The sequence below is a fragment of the Magnolia sinica genome, chromosome 8, assembly GCF_029962835.1.
Source record: "Magnolia sinica isolate HGM2019 chromosome 8, MsV1, whole genome shotgun sequence".
Lineage (NCBI taxonomy): Eukaryota > Viridiplantae > Streptophyta > Magnoliopsida > Magnoliales > Magnoliaceae > Magnolia > Magnolia sinica.
In genome coordinates, this window is record NC_080580.1 from 18,903,389 (window position 1) to 18,910,446 (window position 7,058).

The window sequence follows — 7,058 nt, forward strand, 5'->3', positions numbered from 1 at the left end:
CAATGGGTGAGATGGATTATTGAAGGTTAGATGGGACAGGATTTGAGGGAGAAGGGGCTGGAGAAGAGGAAAAATGGGGCTGGATTTTTTTCTAAGAGAGAAAGAAAGAGAGAAGAGAGTAGAGAGAAATGAGAGGGAGAGTATGGAAATTTGCTAGAAAAGAGAGAGAGGAAAAGTAATCATCACTCTCTCTCCTAGATAAGAGAAAAATCATCATAGCTTATGGTGATATAAACTATGTTTGCTAGGCTAGAGTAGGGATGGGTAGTGTGTGGGTGGTGTAAGATTTGGAGGTTTAGGTAGTGTATGGGTAGTGTGTGTTGGAAATTGTACAAAAGAGGGTGGCCACCTTGAAAAATGTGCCCTCCACACTAGGTGGGCCACATGATCATGCTCAAAGGCTACAAATGAGATGCACATAACTTATGATCCACACATCGGATGGACACACAAGATGCATCGTTGGAACCGCGGCGACGATGCGGTCACAATGACATAGGTCTCAACTCGATCCGAGTTGGGTCTTCACGACTGGGCTCACGGATGACCGCAAACATTATCCAAGGGTTACGGGTCGCTGGGATTCGACCGGTAGGATCGCGGGATCAAGATGGATGGAAAGCATACTCACACACACATATGCACACCTGCGAACTCAGGTCGGGTCTCACACCACACCCCCAACCTAAAATCTATATTGTCCTCAATGTAATGATAATGTAATGCAGAGAACAATAAAAAATAAAAGAAAGGGTGGATAGTACCTATCATGTAGAACTCACCTGTATGTGACACTAAAAAAATTGAATATGATACAAATCCTACATAAATGCTCCGTTAGACTAGGAGCATCAATCTGAATATTCTGGCTCATGAAGAGGGAAGGACTCCTCTCCTAAATGAAAGTTTTCCACATAAGGCTTCAATCTCTAACCATTAACCTTGTACATATTGTCATTACGTAGATTCTCAATTTCAATAGCCCCATGAGTATAAACATTCTTCACAATGAAGGGGCCTGTCCATCTTGATCTTAACTTTCCCGGAAAGAACTGGAGATGAGAATTGTACAATAGGACCTTTTGCTGAGGTTCAAAATTCTTCCTCAGGATATTTTTGTCATGAAAAGCTTTGGTCCTCTCTTTGTAGATTTTAGAATTTTCATAGGAGTCTCTCCTCAACTCCTCTAATTCATTTAACTCTAATTTCCTTTGTCCACTTGCTTGATCCATATCAAAGTTTAATTTCTTTATTGCCCAGTAGGCTCTATGTTCCAATTCCACAGGCAAGTGGCAAGCCTTCCCATACACCAATCTGTATGGAGACATTCCAATCGGGGTCTTATAAGCAGTCCTATAAGCCCATAAAGCGTCGGATAGTCTGAGGGACCAATCCTTCCTATCTGGCCTTATAGTTTTCTCTAAAATGTGTTTGATTTCCCGATTAGAAATCTCAGCTTGCCCACTTGTTTGTGGGTGGTATGGGGTGCTCACTTTATGCTTGATGCCATATTTCTTCATCAAAGCCTCAAATGTTCTATTGCAAAAGTGAGACCCGCCATCACTAATGATGGCCTTTGGAGTTCCAAATCTAGCAAAAATATTTTCCTTGAGGAATCGTATGACCACTTTGTTGTCATTGGTCCTACTTGGAACTGCCTCAATCCACTTTGAAACATAGTCCACACCAACCAATATATAAAGAAATCCAAAAGAAGATGGAAATGGGCCCATCAAATGAATACCCGAACAATCGAAAATCTCCAATGGTAAAATAGGGGATAAAGGCATCATGTTGTGCCGAGAAACTCTTCTCATTCTTTGGCATCTATCACAAGCAACACAGAAAGCATAGGTGTCTTTAAACATGGTGGGCCAGTAAAACCTACACTGCGAAATTTTTACAGTGATTTTCTTAGCGGAAAAATGGCCACCACATGCTTCCATGTGACAAAAGGAAATAACACTCTGAACTTCATCCTCTGGGACACAACGTCTAAAAATCTGATCAGTCCCATATTTATATAAATACGGGTCATCCCAGAAAAAGTTCCTAACCTCGGTTTCAAAACGCTTCCTATCTTGTGACTTCCAATGATATGACATTTTTTCCGTTACAAGATAGTTCACTATATCCGCATACCAAGGTAATTTGGAGATCGCAAATAATTGTTCATCAGGGAAAGTGTCCTGGATATGCATCTCCTCAGTGGAATCATCTAACACTAATCTAGAAAGGTGATCGGCCACTACGTTTTCTACTCATTTCTTATCTTTTATCTCTAAGTCAAATTCTTGGAGTAGGAGGATCCATCTCAAAAGTCTCGGCTTTGCATCCTTCTTAGATAACAAATATTTCAAAGCCGAGTGGTCCGTGAAAATGACCACTTTGGATCCCAGCAAGTAGGACCTAAACTTATCCAAAGCAAAAACTACTGCAAGTAACTCTTTTTCAGTTGTTGAGTAGTTCACTTGGGTCGAGTTTAGAGTTTTACTCGCATAGTGAATAACGTAGGGCCGTTTATCTTTCCTTTGGCCCAAAACAGCCCCTATGGCATAATCACTTGCATCGCACATTAGTTCAAAAGGAAGTGTCCAATCTGGTGGACGCATGATAGGTGCAGTGGTAAGGGATGATTTAATTTTATTAAAGGCACTTGCACACTCATCTGTCCACTTAAATGGAACATCCTTTTGAAGAAGATTAGTCAAGGGTCTAGTAATGGCACTAAAATCCTTGATGAATCTTCTATAAAAACCAGCATGCCCTATAAGTGATCTAATATCTCTAACAGTTCGGGGGATAAGTAGATTAGCTATAATGTCGAGTTTTGAGCGATCTACCTCGATTCTATTTTTGGAGATAACATGGCCCAAAACAATTCCCTTTTGAACCATGAAATGACATTTCTCCCAATTTAAGACAAGGTGTTTCTCTTCACACCTAGACAAGATAAGAGATAAATTGTTGAGGCATTCCTCAAAACTACTCCCAAATACAGAGAAGTCGTCTATGAAAACCTCAAGAAACTTCCCAACCATATTTGAAAAATGCTTAACATACATCATTGGAAAATTATCAGGGCATTACACAATCCAAATGGCATCCATTTGAAAGCAAACGTGCCAAATAGACAAGTGAATGTGGTTTTCTCTTGGTCTTTCAGGTCTATCTCTATTTGCTTATATCCAGAATCTTCCATCAAGAAAACTATAGAAGGAGTGACCTATTACCCTTTCTAAAACTTGATCAATAAATGATAGAGGAAAATGGTCCTTCTTTGTGACCTAGTTCAATTTTCTATAGTCAATGCAAACACGTCAACCTATGGTGACACGTGTTCGTATGAGTTCATTATTAGAATTTTCCACAATAGTTATTCTAGATTTCTTTGGGACTACTTGAGTTGGACTCATCTAAATACTATCGGATATTGGGTAGATAATTCTCACATCCAATAATTTGATCACCTCATTTTTTATAACTTCCATCATGTTTAGATTGAGATGCCTTTAAGGTTGTCTAATTGGTTTGGCGTCCTCATTGAATTGAATTTGATAGGTGCATATAGAAGGGCTTATACCCTTGATGTCAGAAATGGTCCAGCCCAAGGCTCCTTTGTGGTCCCTTAGAACTTTCAACAATTTAATCTCTTGATCCTTATCTAAAAATGAAGAGATCACCACAGGATAAGTTTTATTTTCACCTAAGTATACATACTTAAGCTCATTTGGTAGTGGTTTTAAATCAAGCTTTGGATCATTGGTTGGTGATGGCAGAGGTCGCAAGTCCTCGATAGATAGGATTTGAGTGCGCGGTCTCCATTGGTACATACCAATGTCCTGGGTGGTAGTGCTTTCATTATCATCAGAAATTTTAGCAAGCACTTTTTCTAAATCAGAATTTTTCAAGTCTCCAATGACTTGAATCAATTCCTCAGTCAGACTAGGTTCTAATTCCTCTTCTTCTATCAAGCAGTCCATGAAATTTAGCTCATGGATTTCATTATTATTAATGGCCTGCTTACGTAGATTGAAAATATTTAGCTCTAGAGTCATGTTACTAAAAGACAAGTTCATCATTCCATTCCTGCAATTTATGATTGCATTTGAAGTTGCTAAGAATGGGCGGCTTAAAATGATGGGAACTTGAGCGCTAGCATTTACACATGGTTCAGTGTCTAGTACAATAAAATCCACGGGGAAGTAGAATTTCTCCACTTGGACTAGCACGTCCTCTAAAATTCCCCTTGGTACCTTAATAAAGCGGTCAGCGAGTTGGAGTGTAATCGTGGTTGGTTTAAGCTCGCCTAACCCCATTTATTTGTAAACTGAATAAGGTACTAAGTTGACACTTGCACCCAAATCTAGCAAAGCATGCTCAATTTGAAAATTCTCAATAATACAAGGAATAGTGGGACTTCCCGGGTCTTTGTATTTGGGTACAACCCTTTGTTGAATGATAGCGCTCACTTTCTCAGTAAGGAAGGCCTTTTTGTGCACATTTAATTTCCTCTTTACAGTGCACAAGTCCTTGAGATATTTAGCATATGATAGAATTTGTCTAATGGCATCAAGCAGAGGAATATTGACAGTAACCTTTTGGAGCACATCCAACACCTCTTGATATTTCATGGGGACAGTTGGATTCCGAAGTCTAGATGGGAACGGAACTGGAGGCTCATATGACTTAGTCTCTTTATCCTTTTGCTGTTACGGCTCTTGAACCATAGCCGGTTAATCATTTTCTTGAGACAGTGGCTCATCCTCCGATATTTCTACCGGTTGCATTATCTTGTTATCGATCTCTTTTCCACTTCTCAAGGTAATGATGGCCTTAGCTTGTTCATGATGTAGCTCACTTGGATTTGAGTCTCCAATGAAATGTGTGTTTCTAGGGTTTGGCACAGGTTGAGAAGGAAGGGTGCCTTTTTCCCTAGCATTTAGTTGAGTCTCAATCCTAGCCACAACTGTCTTTAATTCCTGATTTGATTGGATTAGAGACTGATTCATTTGAGCTTGAGAGTTCATGAATGCGGTCAATGCATCCTCCACAGATGATCGCTTTGGTGGGGGCACAGATGGTGCATTGTTAAATGCCTCAAAGAAGTTGCTTTATGGAGGCATTTGAGGTGCATTAGGTACATTAATTTGTGGTCCATTCCTCCAACTAAGATTAGGATGGTTACGCCAATTTGGATTATACGTGTTACCCATTGGTTGCATAACTGATCTTTGGTAGTTATTTATAGCGTTTGCTTGATCATGCTCATGCGTGTTATTTTGTACAACTAAGATTTTTAGACAATCCTGTGTATCATGGTCTGTACCACCATAAATGCTACAAAAATTACCTAAGTGTTTGCTTTAACCATATCAACCTTCCTAATTTCTAAGGCTTCGACCTTTCTAGCCAATGCAGCAAATTTTGCATTAAGGTCGTCTTCCTCTCTCAGGACATACATTCTCGCTTTCTCTCTAGGAATAGGTCTAGTTTGGTCTGATTTAGCAGAGACATCACATGTCTTGTATTCTCTGCTAACATATCTAGAAATCCCAAGCCTCATTATGATCTTTGTCAAGAAAGGTTCCACCACACATCATCTCTATGAACTGACGGGTATCCATGGTGAGCCCCTTTCGGAAAGTATCAATCATGTGCCATGGCTCATAACCATGATGTGGACAAGTAATTAGAATGTCTTTGAAGTACTCCCAAGCTTGAAAAAACAGTTCATTCCCCTTTTGGGAAAATGACATGATTTCTTGTTTTAGTGTATTTGTTTTGTGCTTAGGAAATAACTTTTTCAAAAACTCTTTACTTAAGGCTTGCCATAAAATGATGATATTAGGTCTTAGAGAGTTGAGTCATGCTTTGGTCCGATCCTTTAGAGAAAATGAGAATAACTTAAGATTAAGTACATCCATATTGTCATTATTTACTTGTAACGTTGCAATTACTTCCTTAAAGTCCTTGAGGTGCAAGTAGGGGCTTTCAAAATCCAAATCATGAAATTTAGGAATTAATTGAATCATACCTGGTTTAAAATCAATGTTCCCTGTGTGAGCAGGGAACACTGTGCAAGATGGTAAAGTTGATCTCTCAGAGTGTAAATGTTCACGTAAAGTCCATAGTTGGTTTAACACATTCCTATGAACTTCATTTTCATCCTCAAGAGGAGGATTATGCTGATTTTCTCTATTTTAATTTATAGTTGGATTTGACAGATTTAGATTTGGATTATCAAATGGGTTTGCCATGGAATCCAAGTGATGTTGAGTGCCTCTTCTAAGTGAATGATCAAGGCATGGAACTAGTCCCCCTTCAGAGGAGAGTCGATTATTTTGATCCCTACTCTAACAGGACATAAACCATCCACACCACACAACAAATACCACTAATTCAAATAGCAAGTATGATACTTAAAATAAAAATAAAAACTTAAATCAACAACCCATTCGGCAGGGCCAACCATGAGGGTTTAGTCCACAAAGTAAAATAAATCAACAACCTAGGCCGTAGGGCCGACCATGAGGGTTCAGTCCACAAAGTAAAATAAATCAACAACCCATGCGGCAGGGCCGACCATAAGGGTTCAGTCCACAAAAAATAAAATAAATAAATAAATAAATAAAATAAATAAATAAAAGTAAAACTAATGCAGAAATTAAACTATGCTAATCTGGAAAATAAATTCAGCGGATGATCTTTGTGATCAAACAGCAACTGTAGGACAACCATAGCACTTGGGTGATAAAATCCCAAGCAGGGCAACCTTATGTCATAGTTAGTGCTTGAAAGACCCAACTGAATTTATTTTCAAAGAAAAAAGAAAGAGAAAAAAAATCTATAGAAAATCTGGAAGGTTTAGAAGAGAACTTACCTTAGCTATCTTGCACAGATCTGATCTATCTCAGTCTCTGTCCTGCAACGGCGCCAAAAAAACTTGATTGCTTGCTTCCAAGTACAAAGGTTCGTAAGTAGTATCCCGTGAATATAGGGTCGATTCCATAGGGAGATGAATTATGAGAAGAAAAAAATCAAATGCAAAACAAACT

The 7,058-nt window shown here is 38.9% G+C and overlaps 1 non-coding gene across 1 annotated transcript; it reads left to right on the plus strand.

Moving 5' to 3' along the window:
• Positions 1–5,670: 5,670 nt before the first annotated feature.
• Positions 5,671–5,777, plus strand: LOC131254602 (small nucleolar RNA R71). Its single transcript, XR_009175721.1, has one exon. It is a non-coding gene; the product is annotated as a small nucleolar RNA R71 (small nucleolar RNA).
• The last annotated feature ends 1,281 nt before the right edge of the window (positions 5,778–7,058 follow it).